Genomic DNA, 19500 nt, shown 5'->3' with positions numbered 1-19500 from the left:
GTAGCTGGGACTACAGGCGCCCGCCACCATGCCCGGGTAATTTTTTGTATTTTTAGTAGAGACGGGGTTTCACCGTGTTAGCCAGGATGGTCTCGGTCTCCTGACCTTGTGATCTGCCCGCCTCGGCCTCCCAAAGTGCTGGGATTACAGGCTTGAGCCACCGCGCCCGGCCACCAGTGTAGATTTTTAACACGTGATCTTTGCTGTTGATGGAATAGGGGATGCACTTTTCCTTGCATTAACGTTTAAAGAGATGGATGTTACCTGTGCACAATATTTGTAAGAGACGGTTCTAAAAGATTTGTTTTAAAAATTACCCATGTCTTGCTCACATCCTTTACCATGTCCTCTGTTTCAATCTGGTTTTTACTGTTTAAGATGAATGCAAGCAATCACCAAGACACAGCATCATAAAATTTTAGAACACCGGGGTCAGAAAGATCCTGCAAGTGTCTAGAAGTAAAACAAAACACAACAGATTATTAAAAAAGGCTGGTGATTAAAATGTTTTGATTCAATCACTTTGCACAAGGGGATAAGAGCAAAAATTATACAGTGTGTATTATAGGATGCATATAGTCAAACGTCAGGCTCAAAATTAGGCCAGTAGCTTCTGCCGCTTGGACGTTAATCTTGAAGCAAGGAAGAATGAGGGAATTTCAGGGGGTGAGGACGACAGAGTTAAGGTGTTCAGTGCTTTTATTTTTGTCCTGCACATGGTAGCAACTAAGCGCTTTGCTAAATAGCAGTGATCCGTCATTTCAGAGTCAGGGACTGTTCTTGGCACTTGAAGTGGAATGTTGAAGTGGAAGTTTTGCCTCCCAGAGGATTTCTGTTCCAGCTAGTGTCTGTGTCGCTGTGAAGACGTGGAGGAAGGGCGAATGCCATTTATGCAGGAGATTCTAGAACACTCGGTTAAGACCGTCTGTTGATGGGTCTGGGGAGAAGGGAAGGACACACTTCTGTGTTTGTGGCTATTTGCTGCTGGGCAGCTTGTTGATACTCCAACTCATCTGTAGTTGTAGACTTGGCCATAGAATGAAGAATGTAAAAAAGATATTTGGGCTGGGCACGGTGGCTCACGCCTGTAATCCCAGCACTTTGGGAGGCCAAGGTGGGTAGACCACGAGGTCAGGAGTTCGAGACCAGCCTGACCAACATGGCAAATCCCCGTCTTTACTAAAAATACGAAAATTAGCCGGGTGTGGTGGCGTGTGCCTGTAATCCCAGCTACTCAGGAGGCTGAGGCAGGAGAATTGCTTTAACCTGTCAGGCGGAGGTTGCAGTGAGTGGAGATCCTGCCACTGCACTCTAGCCTGGGCAACAGAGCTAGACTTTGTCTCAAAACAACAATTAAAAATACATATTTTTGGAGTTATTAGTTTATTAAACTGTAATTTTCTTATTTCTGTAGGAGATAATTATGTATTTAGAATGGTCTTGAAGGGACATCATGACATCTAGAGAGGTCATTGGAAGCTACAAGGTCTGGGACATGGAATTGGTCTTTTATAAGCCCTGGCACCTTCTAAGGTGTCTCACCTGCAGACCCCAGGGAAGCCATTCAGCTTTCTGATTCTGTGGTGGTTTCTGTTCCCTCCGCGGAGGTTCCTGGCTCCATCTCTCTGTGAAGCCCTGTCAAGGTTCTTTCACTTTCTTTCTTTGTCTCCTTTTTCTCCTGATTGCCTGAAATCACATTACAACTCTCTTGTATCATCTTTATCCATGTGCCATAGCTCTTTTTTTTTTTTGAGACGGAGTCTTGCTCTGTCACCCAGGCTGGAGTGCAGTGGCACAATCTCAGCTCACTGCAAACTCCGCCTCCTGGGTTCACACCATTCTCCGCCTCAGCCTCCCAAGTAGCTGGGACTACAGGTGCCCGCCACCGTGCCTGGCTAATTTTTTTTTTTTTTTGTATTTTTAGTAGGGATGGGGTTTCACCTTGGTCTTGATCTCCTGACCTCGTGATCCGCCCATCTCGGCCTCCCAAAGTGCTGGGATTACAGGCGTGAGCCACTGCGCCCAGCCCATATCTGTTAAAAAACAGGGATAAATTATAGACAGAACAGCCAAATGAGAACTTTCTTGATTCTCTCTCTTCTTTCCTGGTGGTTGTATTAGTCAGTTCTCATGCTGCTAATAAAGACAGATCCCAGACTGGGTAATATATAAAGAAAAAAAGGGTTTAATGGACTCACAGTTCCGCATGGCTGGGGAAGCCTCACAATTATGGCAGAAGGCAAAGGAGGAGAAAGGCACGTCTTACATGGTGGCAGGCAAGAGAGCTTGTGCAGGGCAACTTCCCTTTATAAAACCACCAGATTTTGTGAGACTTATTCACTATCAGGATACCAGTATGAGGAAAACTGCCCCCATGATTCAATGATCTCCACCTGGCCCCACCCTTGACACATGGGGATCATCATAATTTTAGGTGAGATTTGGCTGGGGACACAGCCAAACCATATCAGTTGTCCACCCACATGGAACTCACCTTCCTAACCCATGAAATGCAAAAATGTCTAATACTTCAGTGTTAGGGATATGAAAAGACAGAAAAAATATTTCCACTCTTCCCCTATGAAGCTGACTTGTGCATGCACAAATAGGACAAGAGATTAAACCAGGAAGGCATGAAAAAGCCCCTGACTACTTCAGTCAAATTACAGCTTACTGTGGTATCTTTCAGAGCATATGAATAATTGTGAATTGGCCTATGATCTTTGGGCCAGTGGAAGAGAATAATATTAGGGATGAATATTTTCTCTTCTCATCTCACCTAAACTCTCAGGAGATATTATCCAACAACCATGCCAAGATTCTTGTCTTTCTTGGAGGAACAGAACAGCCATTGAAGATGTTGTAGTGATAACGTCACATTTTCTACCCCCTCAAATCCAAAGTCCCCATGGTCTTAATGGTTTGCCTCTAAGTTAGAACCATCAGCTTATTCCACCAACATCAGTATGGTTTTCTTGTGTAGAAAGGCTTCTAAAAAATGGGCAAAGGACATGAATAGACACATTTTGAAAGAAAACATACAATGGCCAAAAAGCATATGGGAAAATGCTCAATATCATTAATTATTAGGGAAATGCAAATCAAAACCACAATGAGACACCATCTCACACCAGTCAGAATGGCTATTCTTAGAAATTCACAAAATAACAGATGCTGGTGAGGTTGTGGAAAAAAGAGAATGCTTAAACACTGCTGGTGGGAATGTAACTTAGTTCAGCCACTGTGGAAAGCACTCTGGAGATTTCTGAAAGAACTTAAGTTAGAACTACCATTCAACTCAGCAGCCTCTTACTGGCAATACCCAAAGGAATAGAAATCATTCCACCTTAAAGACACATGCACGTGTGTGTTCACCACAGCACTATTCATAATAGTAAAGGCATTGAATCAACCTCAATGCTCATCAACAGCAGACTGGATAAAGGAAATGTGTTATACATACACCATGGAATACTACGCAGCCATTAAAAAAAAAAAAAAAAACAACAAGATCATGTCCTTTGCAGCCACATGGATGTCCCTGGAGGCCATCCTAAGCAAACTAACACAGGAACAGAAAACCAGATGCTGCATGTTCTCACTTAGAAGTGGGAACTAAATATTGAGTACAGATGGACATAAAGATGGGAATCATAGACATGGGGGCCTACTTGAGAGTGGATGGTGGAAAGAAAGTAAGGATTAAAAAACTACCTATCAGGTACTAGGCTAATTATCTGGGTGACAAAATTATCTGTATACCAAATTACTCTGACACCCTGACACATACATATCTCCTCCTTCTCCCCACAAAAAAGTCTAATAAAATTCTTCAAAAGCCATGGAAATGTTAGTAACATTGCTTTCGACAATTTTTGAATCAAAGTGGTTTATGTTTTGGCTCATTTCCCAGTTGTTTCCTGATAGTTTTGGGTAAAACAAAGGAAATATGGACATGAGTGATTATATTTTTTAATAATGGAGTTGGGTAAATAAACTTCCTTTGGTGATTGAAAGACTCACTCCAGGCTGGGCGCAGTGGCTCACGCCTGTAATCCCAGCACTTTGGGAGGCAGAGGCAGGTGGATCACGAGGTCAGGAGTTCGAGACCACAGTGAAACCCCGTCTCTACTAAAAATACAAAAATATTAGTCGGGCACAGTGGCGGGCGCCTGTAGTCCCAGCTGCTCGGGAGGCTGAGGCAGGAGAATGGCGTGAACCCGGGAGGCGGAGCTTGCAGTGATCCGAGATCGCGCCACTGCACTCCAGCCTGGGCGACAAAGCGAGACTCCATCTCAAAAAAAAAAAAAAAAAAAAAAAAAAAAAGACTCACTCCAGTGCAATACCTAAATTCTGTAGGCTATCCGTCCCTTCTAGTAGGATATTCTGGTTCCCACATCCATTCAATTTACGAGTCAAATTTGCACAGGCATGTATGCTTATGTGTGCTTAACATATTGGCAGTAGGTCAATAAATGTGCTCTAAACTCACATAATATCCTTGTTTGCTTGTCGTAACACACACATATATACTGGAGTTCTCTTCGGTATTAACCAATTCGCTGGTATTTGGGTTATTTCACTTGGAGACCTTGGAGCCTTCACAATGAACACATGGTAACCTTTTTTTTTTTTTTTTTTTAATGAGGCAGTGAGCTGCGGACCAAGTAGATTTAAGAAGGAAAAAAGGAATTAATGAAGGTCTTCAACTTCTCAACTCTTCATTGGCACACTCAACTGAAAACTGGAGCTCAAATAACTATTTGCTCTGGTTGGCAGCTTTCCTTTTGCTAAACGAATGTCAAAATGCCCCTCCATTCTGCTTTGAAAACTTTTTTATTATGGGAAACTCAAACATAACCAATAGTAGACAGAATATATAGTGAAGTTCATATGCTCGTTACCCGACTTCAGCCATGAGCTGTTCAAAGCCAACCTTGTTAATCAGTATTACCACCCTCGTTTTCCAGACTCTATTGCTTTGAAGCAACTCTTAGACATCATTTCATTTCATCTGTAAATATTTTAGTATGTGTCTCTAAAAGATAATTCGGCACATGTGTGTGTAGAATAATTGCAAAGCTCTGGTATTTAAAGAGGGTCTTTGTTTACGAAATGATTTCAACAGTGTGGAGCCAAAAATGGATTTAAAAAATACCCTTCTAGTGGAAGTTAAATGCAATGTATCTTCTTCTATCTCCTCAAAAATTTGTTGAATGAATAAATACCAAAATTAGATCAGCACCCCTCTTCCTCTCCAAACAAAAGCAAAACAAGAAAAATGAATACTTTTTATATTTTAAATGATGTCTTGAGAATGGAAAATTTGCATCTTTTCCCTTAGAACCAGAATGAACGTTAGATTTAAATGTAGTGGGTTTGGGTTTGACTCTGGTGGTGAAAATGGTTTTGTGTTACTGAATAGCTGTAGCTGCCCCACGTTTTGCATTTTCAGATGTCCAGTCAAGGGAGCACTAATGCTTCGTGTCCACAACAGTTACATTCCTGCTTTGCCCCTGAAGTGAGCTTGGATGGCCGTGAGCCCCGAGGAAGTTCACTGATTGCCTTAGGTGAACTGATTACATGCTAATATTGGATTACTCTTTGTAATGGCTTTTCTGTAGAGACATATTAGGAGTAGAAAACATGGAGGTGCCCTCTGCTGCTTCGCATTTCACGCTGCAGAAAAGATGAGCTTATGCTGTCCTGGGTGCTTTGAAACTGGCATTTGGTTCCGTAGAGTACTCCTGGTTATCTGCATGGGCTTTGCTTTTCAGCTGGAGTGATTGTTAAATCAAGTCATGCTCTTCCCCACACATACCTTTAGTGTCTGTGTACCCCAAAGAATCCCTGCAGTTTCTGTCCCAGTTACTTCGTTAATTTTCTAGCTTTTTTTTTTTTTTTTAAGTCAATGACTGCTGGGGCCTCGCACTGGTTGGCAGTGTGCTCCCATCTGCTCTTTTCAAGCTGAGGTCACAGATGGGCTCCTAAGGATGTGACCTCATCTAGTGAAACTCAGAAGCTATTGTTTTGCAGTATTTTTTTTTTTTTTTTGAGATAGGGTCTTGCTCTGTTGCCCAGGCTGGAGTGCAGTGGCAGGATCATCATGGCTCACTGCAGCCTCTACTTCCTGGGCTCAAGCCATCCTGCTGCCTTGCTTGAGCGTGTTGGTTGTAACATTGACAGACAAAATAACCTGGGAAGAGTGCAGAGGGCGTGCAGGACTGACTTAGGGAGGATGTGTCAGCTGGGGAATGAGGATAGAGCAGACTTAGAAGAAGATGTGAGCATCTTAAAAACAACTACAGTTGACCTTTGAACAACACAAATTTGAAGTGCGTGAGTCACTTCTATGTGGCTTTTCTTTGCCTCTGCCACCCATGAGACAGCAAGACCAACTCCTCCTCCTCCTCCTCACCTATTCAGCATGCAGATGGCGAGGATGAAGACCTTTATGATCATCCACTTCCACTGAATGAATACTAAATATATTTTCGCTTCCTTATGATTTTCTGAATAGCATTTCTTTTCTCTAGCTTACTTGTTGGTAAGAATACCGTACATAATATGTAGAACATACAAACGTAACAAATCCCAAAATGCTGGGATTGAGGCCAGCCACTGACGGATCCCCACCGACTGTGGCTGTCTCAGGAACCTACATGGCTTTTCCTTGCACACTCATGCCCCGTCAGACCTGCGTGAATTGGTTAGTGTTAAGGCCCTAAGCAGTCATTTGAGTAATGAGAGTCTTTCACTCACAAACTAGCTCATCCTGCTGACCCTCTGGGCCAGCATTTAGCCTCTGTACCTGGAGGCTCAGCTGTGGGAACTCTGGCCACCAGCCTAGCCATTATTACGAGGGGAGCCCTGTTAGCACAGAGGATTCTCAAAGGCTTATTTCTTCCCTCTGACAGCCATGAAGTGGGTTACATTCATGTAAGTTGGAGGAGATTTATTCAGTGCTTGCTCTGAATGACAAAGTTGGCCTGTCTAAGGGCAGCTGAGATGCCGTGGAATGCAGTTCCCAGCCCACTTCAGTCCCTGTGAAATCCGTCAGCGGATGCCTTTTAAGGATGCAGTCTAATTTGTGGAGAGTAAGATACAAGGCTTAGGGGGTGATGAAGATCACAGCTCTAAACTGAAGCAGATTTTAGAGCTATTAGAATCCTGTGCAGTGCACCTATCAAAACATACATTTCTGATGAAAGGAATTTTATTCCAAAGTCAAATTATATTTGTTTCAAAATAGGAAGAAAAGAAGTATCTTGAGCTCTTAGCATTTTTCTGATGTTAAGAACATACCCATTTATTTTTGCCCTAAAGAGAAGTTACAAAGCCTCCAACTGTTTTGTGTGGAATTGATTTGAGTAAATGTGAAGCAAAAAGCCAATTCAGTTTTATTGAAACTTATTTGTTTTCATTAAAAAGCCAATATTTATTTACTTATTTATTTATTTATTTATTTATTTATTCATTGAGATGGAGTCTCGCTTTGTTGCTCAAGCTGGAGTGCAGCAGCGCGATCTCTGCTCACTGCAACCTCCGCCTCCCGGGTTCAAGTGATTCTTCTGCCTCAGCCTCCTGAGTAGCTGGGACTACAGGTACCTGCCATCGTGCCTGGCTAATTTTTGTATTTTTAGTAGAGACGGGGTTTTGCCATGTTGGCCAGGCTGGTCTCGAACTCCTGACCTCAGGTGATCTACCCACCTCGGCCTCCCAAAGTGGTAGGATTACAGGTGTGAGCCGCTGTGCCTGGCCACCAATTCAATTTTAAATAGAAGATTTGAAATTGAGCAAGCATCCTGTACCTGAACAGCAGACATCACCCTGAAGAGCCTGTTGGTTATAACAATGAGAGACAAAATAATCTGGGAAGAGTGCAGACTGCATGTAGGACTGACTTAGGGAGGATGTGTCTGCTGGGGAATGGGGTGGAACAGACTTAGAAGAAGATGGGAGCATCTTGAAAACAACTACAGTTAACCCTTGAACAACACGAGTTTGAACTACGTGAATCATTTATACGTGAATCATTTATACATGGGTTTTCTTCTGCTTCTGCCACCCCTGAGACAGCAAGACCAACTCCTCTTCCTCCTCCTCCTCACCTATGTAGCGTGAAGATAAGGATGAAGACCTTTATGATGATCCACTTCCGCTTAATGAATACTAAATATATTTTCGCTTCCTTATGATTTTCTTAATAGCATTTTCTTTTCTCTAGCGTACTTGATGATAAGAATACCGCACATAATACATAGAACATACAAAATATGTGTTCATCAACTGCTATCAGTAAGGCTTCAGGTCAACAGTAGGGTTTTAGTAGTTAAGTTTTGGGGGAGTCAAAATTTATATGCAGATATTTAATTTTTGGGGGGTTCAGTGGAAAAACCGGAATTTCAGTTTTACAGGGTCAATTGTAATTCCAGTGAAGTTCATGCACATTTTACTCACTTTTCGAGGTATGGCAGAAGTGATTCTCTTAGGGCAAGTGTGGTCTTTGTGAGATGAATTAATTTTCCCTCTTGGTGAATTTCCTCACTGGTTAGCCCAGAGCAGGACAAGCCAGCTTACTGTTATTTTTCCCCTTAGCTACTGTCATTTCTGTACCATGGAAGACAATGAGAGCTGTTGGTTTGGTTTAGGAGGTCACATATGTGGAGGGCTGGGTTAGCATGGATAGTGGAGACACGAAAGTGTTAAAGACCTCAGTGAAAAGCTCTGAGTCAGCAGATGGTGCAGCAGAGTTTGCTGTGAGGTGAGGACAAGCCGTGTTTTGGGGGCCAGGCTGGCAAGGATTGGTGCTCTAGAAAGTATTTGAAGATTAATTTGAATTGAACTGGAAACATGACTCATTGTGGTCCAAGTGTTATAGACTGAATCTGCCATTTTTGTCTTCAGTTGATTCCAGGGCAGGTACACAGGGCCTGATAGAAGATGGAACAGGAGCTGTTATGGTCTTGGGTGCCTATGTTATTATCCATTCTCGCGCCGCTACAAAGAAATACCCAGGACTGGGTAATTTATAAAGAAAAGAGGTGTAATTGGCTCACGATTCCACAGGATGTACAGGAAGCATGGCTTCGGAGGACTCAGGAAACTTACTGAGTTTGTGGAAGGTGAAGGGGAAGCAGGCATGTCTTATGTGGGCTGGAGAAAGAGGAAGAGAGAGAAGGGGGAGGTGCCGCACACTTTTAAACAACCAGATCTCGTGATAACTCACTTTTACCATGACAAGACCAAGGAGGATGGTGTTAAACCATTAGAAACTGCCTGCACGATCAAGTCACTTCTCACTGGGCTCTGCCTTCAACACTGAGGATTACAATTGTACGTGAAATTTGGGTGGGGACACAGATCCAAACCATATCAAGGTGGAACCTTGGAATAGAATAAAATGATGCTCTTGCAAAGAAACCCTGTCCTCATGCAGGGGAGCAGCCTACGTTTTCTATCTTTGGGCCTAATAGCAGCGACTTTGAACAGATATCCGTACGTTTAGTAGGACATTTGACTACCACGGCATTTCACATCCTTGTAAGCTTTGATCTAAACCATAGTTTTATGAAAGATTCTCTTAGGAATAGAGACACTCCCTCATTAAATCACTGTACATATTAAGTCAGTGCACACAGTAAGTCGTGGTGCATCTTATCAAAGAAAAGAAATGGGCTATTTTATTCTTTTCATTGGGTTAAATCTTACTGGCGACAGAAAGTACTCCAACAGTTGATATTGTAAATAGTTGGGTCTAATGGTACGTTGCCTGTCTTGGTTCTTTGAGTTTTTCTCATTGAATACCCTCTGTCTCTGTTCTGTCTTCACACACTTTATTCCAGATCCTTAGTTTTCTCTCAATTGTTGTGCTAAAATTGCATGTTCTGGTCTTCAGCAGCTCTCTTAGTGTGAAACTCAGTGGCCTTTCCCTGTTAACCTTCTCATAAATTTGTTACATTTTTCATTTGATTACTCCCTCAGTTCCCCCAACGTTCTTCTTTTAGTTCCCTGGTCATTCACTATCCTGATCTCTCTGACTGATTGATTGATTGAGACAGGGTGTCACCCTGTCACAGGGTGACTTCCTGTGTCACCTAGGCTGTAATGCAGTGGCATGATCATAGCTCACTGCATCGTTGAACTCCTGAGCTCAGGTGATCCTCCCGCCTCAGCCTTCCCAAGCACTGGAGTTATAGGTTTGAGCCACTGTGCCCAGCCTTATCCTGATATCTCATTACATCTGATTTCCGGTGATTCTTCGTTCTTCTGCCTCATTTTAATTTGCTCATATGATGCAAGATAAAATAAAACATTCTCCAAAAGTTGCCTTGAAGTTTGGTGGTGTGGCTCTGCCATGAAGACTCATGAGTGTCGATTTTCTTAGGCCAGCCAGTCTAGAAATTCTGTGGTCAGCTGTGGGCTTTTACTATTTGTAAAACTCTCACAAGAGCCAAGTATTATTATTGTATCCAGATAGAATCCTGGCTAATTCTAGTGTAAAGAAATCAGTGAGGAGAAAAGTAAAACATAATTATGCAGGAAAGTAGGCTTTTATGACTCAATTAACATATTTTACAGTGTTTTATTATTTCAAGGCAATATTTAATTTACAAATGATTTAAGATTTTAAAAACTGTTGGAACTGAGTTAAGATGGGTGGAAATATTAAGTACTTCAGTTTTTCTATGTTGCCTGATACTTTGTACTAGCAGGTAAAATTTGTTGAAGTGTTTGTCCTTCCTTTGAGGTATTTTTTTTTTTTCTTTTTAGTGGCTGAGTCTGTTGGAAGGGCCTTAGTTATGCATCATGCCATATGGTATTAGTGACAAAAATGTTTCGAGGATAGATTTAATAATTAAAGCAATTAGGTTAAAAGGCCATTGTGAGAACGCTTGGCCAGTTGCTTTCAGATTTAATCCTTGGTTATGTTACAGTCCACAGAATGTAGTGTCTTTTGCCTGAGATGCAGAAAGTGTTATTTCTGATGTGGATTGGATTTTGGCTCATTTAGAGGACATCACCAATCCTATACAACAGAGCAGGATGGATTTCTTTTCTAAGTTAATATGAAGTGTTCTGTGTAATTTATGTGTATGTGTTGTGTGTGTGTGTGTGTGTGTGTGTGTTTCTGTTACTGAATATCTTTTAAGGTTGTTACTTTTTTGAGAAAGAGAAATTTATTGCATGTTTTAATTGTGGTGGTCTGCAGATTCTCATAGCAACCAGGGGGTGAAGGCTTACTCCAGAAGCAAGTAGCAGTTGGGGTCACCAACTAATGCTGTTCTACAGATTATACCAGCGAGCTGCGTCTGCATTTGATGCGTCCTAAGACAGTGTGACATAGTTGCATTGTAAGAAGTTGGGTCATGGTTTTTGTTTGGATTTTAAAAATTGTCAAATAGATGTAACATACAATTTGCCATGTGGACCAGTTTTAATTGTACAGTTTGGTGGCATTAATTACATTCATGTTGTCGTGCAGCCATCACCACGGGCCGTCTTCAGAGTGCTTTCCTCTCCCCCATCGGAAACTCTCTACATGTCGAACGTGGTTCCCAGTCCTTCCCCCTCCTCTACCCTGGGCAACCACCTTTCTGTTTTCTCTTTCTATGAATTTGACCACTATAGAAAAAGATCAGTGCCTCCCAAACTTTGCCTAAATCCCCAAATAGATTCCTTTTCCCCCCTCCGGCTTCTTTTGAACATTAAAGCACCCCGGTGATTTATGCTCCCGCCTCAATTCCTCCCTAGCTTCTGTCTGGCTGTATCAGGCCTATTTCAGGTGTTTATTTCTGTGATCATTTCCCTGGTAAACTCCTGGATGGCAGGTTCTAAGTTTTATTCCTGTCGTCCTGGAACTTCACGCTTGTCTGTGATGCGGTGCAGGCCTCAGCTCAGTAGTGAGGTTAACAAATGTAGCTGAGTTCCACAAGGTAGCCCAAAGCACTCGAGTTACAATTGCAGACAGTGGGAAAGGCAAGTCAGAGGAAGAGCGCTGGGACACTGGGCCGGGTCTGTGTTACTGTGTTTATCAAGAGCCACGGAAATCCTTTTACCGTGCCACTCATGGAATACTGCTTTAGTTAATGTCTGTATTAGTGACAGGACCCGCTTTTAATGAGCAGCTCACTTTTAAGGTCTGAGTATGATCAGGAACCTTTAGGAACAAACACTCTGTTGTGGTCCTGGTTGTGGGACTTAGGGACACAGTGTTCTAGTCCCGGTTTAGTGACACTTCTCATTTCCTGTACTGTTCCATTTTGGTACAGTTAAGGATTGGGAGCTAATTCCAAAGAGGTTTCGTTAGCTGTGACGGGGAGCTGATGAAAAGGCAGCCTCTTAGACATGGGAGGCAGCACACAGCAGGCCGAACTGTGTGTCTGAGCATCAAGCTCCTGGTGGTGGCTTTGGCTCTGTCACTGGGAAGGTGGAGGGGGTGGCCTCTTGGAGGCTGCACAGTGGGTTTCTGAGCCTGGTTCTCCAGGCCAGGTGGATGTGACGGTGCCTGGCTGTCAGTGGCCGGGCCGGCTGTGGATGACGCTTGCCTTTTTCCTCTTGATAGACCATCACGTTGCTCCCATTGTCAGCAATGAGGTGTCGTGTCCTGAGATGAACCCCCTGTTGTCAGAGGCTGAGGAAGAGCCGTCGCGTAGCACATCCGGTGTGTGTGTCTGCTTTGTCAGGCCCACTGCACAAAATACGTTTTAAATATGAAGTGTCCCCAGATAAACTGTGAAGGGTGAAGAGTGCTTTAGATGTGTGCTTTCCCCAGATTTTATTTACTTATTTGTTCCCAAACTCATTTCCTGCCTTCCCGTGTTTCTGCAACACCAGCACTTCCTAGTGTGAGCCTTAAAGAAAAACGATATTTAACAAAAGAAGAAGGGGAGGAAGGAAAGAAAGCGGGAGTAGGGGAGAGAGAGAGAAAGTGGGGAGGCCCTGTGGGGAGCTGGGGTGGGGAGGCTTTGAGGGGTGTTGGGGAGACAGAGAGAGAGAAAGGGGGGAGGCCGTGTAGGGAGTGGGGGAGAGAGAGAAAGCTATGTGGAAGGTGAGTCAATGAAAACTTTTTCATGTATAAATTACCCAGTCTCCAGTATGTCTTTATTAGCAGCGCGAGAAAACACTAATATACCCCATCTCTACAAAAAAAAAAAAGGAGAAAAGAAAAATTAGCTAGGCATGGTGGCACACACCTGTAGTCCCGGCTACTCGGGAGGCGGAGGCAAGAGGATTGCTTGAGTCCAGGAATTTGAGGTGGTAGTGAGCTATGATCGTGCCACTGCACTCCAGCCTGGGTGACAAAGTGAGACCCTGTCTCTTAAGAAAAAAAAAAAGATAAGCCTCAAAGTTATCCTCACCCACCAGATATTTACTAGGTGCCTGTAATATGCCAGGCATTATGGTGTGTCCTTAAACCTTTATTTGAAGAAGTTATTGGGCTCAAAAGATATTTGCATTGTTCTACCTGTATTTTATTTGTGCTAGTCTTCCATTTTTTTTTATCTCTCAAATTGATAAAGCTCTCATGAAGCTAAAGTATGATCATAAAAACTTGTTTCTGGCAAGGCGCAGTGGCTCACACCAACAATCCCAGCACTTTGGGAGGCCAAGGTGAGCGGATCACCTGAGGTCAGGAGTTCGAGACCCGCCTGGCCAACATGAAGAAACCCCATCTCTACTAAAAATACACAAATCAGCTGGGCGTGGTGGTGTGCGCCTGTAATCCCAGTTACTCGGGAGGGTGAGGCAGGAGAATCACTTGAACCCAGGAGGCGGAGGTTGCAGTCAGCTGAGATCACGTCACTGCACTCCCGCCTGGGCAACAGAGCAACAGTCCGTCTTAAAAACAAAAAAAGAAAAACCTCATCTCCGTTAGACTCACTGTGTAATTTCTCTTTGGCCTATTCTGACTTCCTTTGTTAAGGCTTCCAAGGTGCTGCCTGCACCCAGTGCTGTGCTGTGAATAGTGACCTCAGACTGGTTCTCTATTTGTGTGTTTGTTCTTGCAATTCTGTCATGGACCTTAATGGAAATATTTAAGTTTTAGTGAAATAATTTTTTTTTCCTAGGAGAATGAAATCAATGGGCCCAGTAGACTTGTTTTCACTTTGGCTTGTTTTATTAAAAGCCTTTTTATAAGCTGGGTTGGGGGGGAAATGAACATTGTAAAAATTTCTCAAACATTTGTTATTTTACAAGTGCAAATAAGTATGTTTGTTTAATTTAAAAAGTGAACTTATTGAACAATTCCTTTTTCTGCACCTTCCCTCCCCAGTTAAGGCAAACTATTAAAGAATGTGCATAAACAGTAGAGCTTTTAATTGCTATTGATGAATAGCACTCTTTTGCGTTTCTTTTATGTCAAGCCTTGGGTGAGCCCTGTTTTTGTCTTATTAACGCACATTTGTAGCGTCTTCTCCCATTTGGATGTAGAATTAGATGCCGTCTTAGCCTCTCTTCCCAACCTTATTAAAGTTCATCCACTGAAACACTTGCAAGAAACAGAATAAAGTAGAAAAGCCTCAGCTGTAGAAACCTACAATAAACTGCAGTTACACACGGAAACCCAGTGGCTCATTGGTACCAAGAGCCAATACCAGTAGCCTCCATAGGTGACCATCACTCTGCAGATGACTTTGGCAGTAGATGACCTGTAGGTCTGGAAGAGCTATAACCACTCACCTTTCTTTCTTTTTTTTCTTTTTTCTTTTTTTTTTTTTTTTTTTTTTTTTTGAGTCAGAGTCTCATTCTGTTGCCCAGGAGACTGGAGTGCAATGGTGTGATGATCTCGGCTCACCGCAACCTCCGCCTCTCAGGTTCAAGCGATTCTCATGCCTCAGCCTCCTGAGTTGCTGAGATTACAGGGGCGCACCACCACGCCCGGCTAATTTTTCTATTTTTTTTTTTTTTAGTAGAGACAGGGTTTCACCATGTTGGCCAGGCTGATTTTGAACTCCTGACCTCAGGTGAACCGCCTGCCTTGGCCTCCCAAAGTGCTGGGATTACAGGCGTGATGCACACAGGGTCCCACGTGAAGCCCAAGTCATGCTTCTCTGGGGTCAGTCACTTCATCTGTGATGTGAGTGGATGTGACTAGCTTGCAAGTTCTCAGTGTTGGGGGTGCAGGAAGAGAGGAAGGATCTTTACCACCCCAGTGGACAGGGCGGCAGTGGTGGGTGCAGGAGACAGGTGCCCTTCTGAAAAGCTCTCCATGTGGGGATGCCTTCTAGTCTCTGATCCTCTCCTGGGAAGATGCCTGGGTTCCATGAACTAGAATGACTTTCTGACTCTGACATCCTATCTTTATGAGGTAAAGACCATTAGATTCAAGAGCATAATTGGATAGATATGTTTAAAGGTTGTCTTTCAGGATTATTGTGCTGATCACAGTTTTCACCTGGCTTTCCTGTCCCAGTGGATAGTGAGAATGATTTCCCTATTAAAAAATTACCCATTGACAGACTCTTGGTTAGACAGTGTGTTGAGAATTAATTGTGTGTGCCATTGAGTGATGAAAGGCAGAGAGAAGGTCTTAGCCTATGGGGGAATTCTTAGCTAGAACTCACAGTGTAATTTTTCCTTCTTTACAATGACATGGTTTATAATGAAGCCTTGGTAGTCTGGAGGACTTGTGTCAGAATACGAGTACCAAAGACGTCACAGAGGAATATTAACTGAGAATGCTTTTAAGAAAAAAGAAAATACCTATGCTTGTGCTGGGCCAGGCATTGAGGGAGGGACAGAGGCCTGGCTGCATCAAGGTGTCCTGACCTGCCTTGGAGCTGGACGGTAGCTGGGCTTGAAGATGACCTCAAACTGCTGCCTGTCCCCCTCCCAGGGAGGACGCTACCGTGGGATGGATTAGACAGGGGAAGAAGCATCAGAACTCAGATGAGAGACCTTGTCTTTGTTCCTCTGTTTCCTGACAGCAGCAAAGATTTTGATCAGAGGTGGTTTTTGTGGAAGTATAATAGCAAAAATTAAAGAACCACATCTGACTTGGGAAGGGGCATATTATATGGGAAGTGAGAGAGAGGGAGTGATGGGGGATAGAGAGAGATGGGAGGAAGAGAGGAGCAGAGAGAGAGGAAGAAAGAGAGAGAGAGACAGGGAGCTGGAACTGCTTTAGCTAAGGTAAGTCTTGGTGGAGTTTTTCTTGCTTGTATAATTATGATGATTATTAATTTAAAGCTTGTCCTTTCTGAGTGATGCAAGTACCTGCTCCTGGGCCATCCTGTGCTAAGGTTGCATTGCTGAACGGATGACAGGGTGGGTCGTGTATGTCTCTAAGGCCACCAGAGATGGTTTACTGAATTCACATGCTTCCTCCACCTGGGATGAAAGTGGTTAATTAATGTTTGATCCTAAGAAGTCAGGTGATGTGATTCAGATTAATTATGGGGTTGTGCTGAAGTGCGGGTGGACCTTAGGAGGTGATTTTAATGGAAGTCTCAAAATAGCAGCCTTGGAACTAGCTGGACTAGTTATTTTTAAAAATAATGAGAAATGTTATAAAGTTAGCTGAAGGTATTGATTTACCTTTCAGGTTGTTCAGAAACAGAATCTTGAGAAATAGGCTGCTACGCAGTTGTAAGGGGGATAATGAAGAGATCGCCCTTTGCTAAAAAACCTTCACAACCCAATCTCTGGGCAGCCGAGATTTTTAACAGCAGAGAAGGGTTCCCAGGGGCTACAGGTTGTCTTAGGCCATCTCCATCAGTTCCGAGAAATCGTGCAAAGGGTTTCTTCAGGGGTTTCTGAGACCTGTAACAATGGTATTAAAATCTGACTCTGGAATTCTTTGACATTTCTTGCATTGAGGGGTGAGACCCATGTTCTCTGTCCTTGAATCTGGATGGCTTTGGGACTGTTGGATCCAGTAGGGAACAGCCAGAGTGACCTTGGGTGACTTCCAAGGCTGAGTGAGAGAAGGTGACACAGCTGCCACCTCATTTGCTGGAACCCTTGTCCTGGGCACCTGAGTCATGGGGGAACAAGTGTGGTTCCATGCTGTGAGGCTGCCATGCTGCATGGAGAGGCCATGTGTAGGCGCTGCAGCCAGCAGTCCCAGCCTTCCCAGCCAAGGCCCCGGTTATTGTGGAGCAGAGACGAGCCTGCGTTGCTGTGTTCCATTTGGATTTCTGTTTGAGGAATCTGTGAGCATCAGCAAATGGTGTTTTGGCCCCTGGGCACTGGGGCAGTTTGTGACCCAGCAGAGGTACCCGCAGCAGCAGTGGCACCTCCTCTCTCCCTCCAGCTCATGCTCTTTGCAGAACTCATCACACACATTTCCTCAGTTCCCTCACTGCTTTTGTGGTTGTGGGGATGTCTTTAGCACCCGTGCTGTGCTGAGCTGATGGCTGCTGAGGACTGGACGCCAGTACCTAAGCTCGGCTCGTCAGAACCTCCATGCAGGAGGGGACCCCTAGAGCCAGAACAGAGGCTCTTCCTTCTGCTTCCAGCCTTGGGTAAAAACACCCACTAGGCGTCATTGACATCATCATCACCATCATTCACTGTTGGTCTTTTCCATCGTCCACTGTCATTTTAGTCTCAGCCATGACATTTCTTAGTCCATGAAATGCTACTGAGATTGTACTGTTATTTGAGGTAGTTCTTTTGGATTTTATTAACCCCCATATATCTGTTGCTTACAAAATTACAAGAGCCACATGCTCATACAATAACAGCGAAGGTTCCATATCTGGCAGCCTCATGTGAATTCAGGAGCCCGCAGGGAATTTAGGGGAGAAGTAAGGCAAGCTCTCAAGTTTTCCAAGCCGCATGGGCTGCTTGGATCTCACAAGTAATGCCTGGATTTAAATCACCGGGGAAGGCAGCCTTCTGCTCCTGTGTAGTAGAAATGGGTCCCAGGCTTGAGAGGCTGCAAGTTTAAGCTTTTCTTAGTCACCTTATTCTTACGCTTTTTTTTTGGTAATGTATTTGTACACAGAGAGACTTTTGCATTTTAAGCATAAAAGAAAGGATGACCTCAGAAAGTGAGTTCCGTCTGGGACTATTATTATTTCAGCACTTACTTTATCAAAGAGGAAATTGTTTTATGTAGAATCCTACAGTGGGACGGCCATGTGCAAAAAATTAAAAGTGGATTAACAGATTATATAAAAATTAACTCAACAGATTGTAGATCTAGATGTAAAACATAAAGCTATAAAACGTTTAGAAGAGGACATGGGAGAACAGCTTTGTGAGCTGGGATTAGACAAGAGTTCATAGACATGAGAACAGACAACAAATTGATAAAGTGGACTTCATCAAAATGAAAAATTTCCTTTGTGAAAGACACTTAAAAGAATGAAATGTCAAAGGACAAATACAGACTGAGAGAAAATATTTTCAAATCACATCCCTGACAAAGGTCGTGTATCTAGAATAAAACGGAATCTTAAAACTCAACAGGAAGAAAAAATAATCCAATTACAAATGGGCAAAAGACTTAAAAAGACACTTCACCGAAGAAGATAATACAGATGGCAAACAAGCAGATGCAAAGATGTTGGTATTATTCACCATTAGAGAATTGCAAATCAGAGCCACAGTGAATATTACTACACACCTATTATAATTAGTAACATAAAATACTGACAATATTGAGTGTTGGCAAAGGATGTGGGGGCACTGGAACTCTTGTATGTTGCTAGTGGTGTGATCCCATGCAAAATGGAAAAGCCAATTGGGAAAACAGTTTGGCAGTTCTTACAACTTTAAACATACACCTACCATACGACCCAGCAATTGTACTCCTGGGTATTTACCCTTGAGAAATGAAAACTTATGTTCACATAAAACCTGGGTAAGATGTTTATAGCAGCCCTATTCATAGTTACCAGAAAGTGGAAACAGCCCAGGTGTCTTTAAGCAGTGAATGAACAAATGACAAATTCATTCAGGTAATGAAACTGGCTCAGCAAAAAAGTTGAAAGAACTATTGATACAACCATGGAGAATAATCTTGAAGGCATAATGCTGGGGGCAAAATACTAGTCTCAAAGGTTGCATGCTGTTAGATTCCATTTATGTGACATTCTTTTTTTTTTTTTTTTTTTTTTGAGTTAGAGTCTTGCTCTGTCTCCCAGGCTGGAGTGCAGTGGCATGATCTCAGCTCACTGCAACCTCCACCTCCTGGCTTCAAGTGTTTCTCCTACCTCCGCCTCCTGAGTAGCTGGGATTACAGGCACACGCTACCACACCCAGCTAATTTTTGTATTTTTAGTAGAGACAGGGTTTCACCATGTTGGCCAGGCTGGCCTTGAATTCCTGACCTCAAGTGATCTGCCCACCTCAGCCTCCCAAAGTGCTAGGATTACAGGGCAAAACTTTAGGTCAGTAGTTGCCAGGGGGTTGAGGTGGAGGGAGGGTGTGACTATGAAGATAAACAGAAGGAGGGATTTTTTTTTGCGGGGTGATGAAACCGTATCCTGATGGTGGTGGTGGGAATGGAAATCTATACATAGATTTATATGTATGTGTAAAATT

At 43.2% G+C, this 19500-nt stretch overlaps 1 protein-coding gene across 11 annotated transcripts in view; it reads left to right on the top strand.

The window, feature by feature from the left end:
- SFMBT2 (Scm like with four mbt domains 2) overlaps positions 1–19500 on the top strand; it is a 282187-nt gene that overhangs the window by 95041 nt on the left and 167646 nt on the right. The gene's annotated exons all lie outside the window — the stretch shown is intronic.

This window comes from Symphalangus syndactylus, chromosome 10 (genome assembly GCF_028878055.3).
Source record: "Symphalangus syndactylus isolate Jambi chromosome 10, NHGRI_mSymSyn1-v2.1_pri, whole genome shotgun sequence".
NCBI classification, from domain to species: domain Eukaryota; kingdom Metazoa; phylum Chordata; class Mammalia; order Primates; family Hylobatidae; genus Symphalangus; species Symphalangus syndactylus.
Note: the sequence above shows the minus strand (reverse complement) of the source record. Positions and strands in the feature narration are given on the sequence as shown.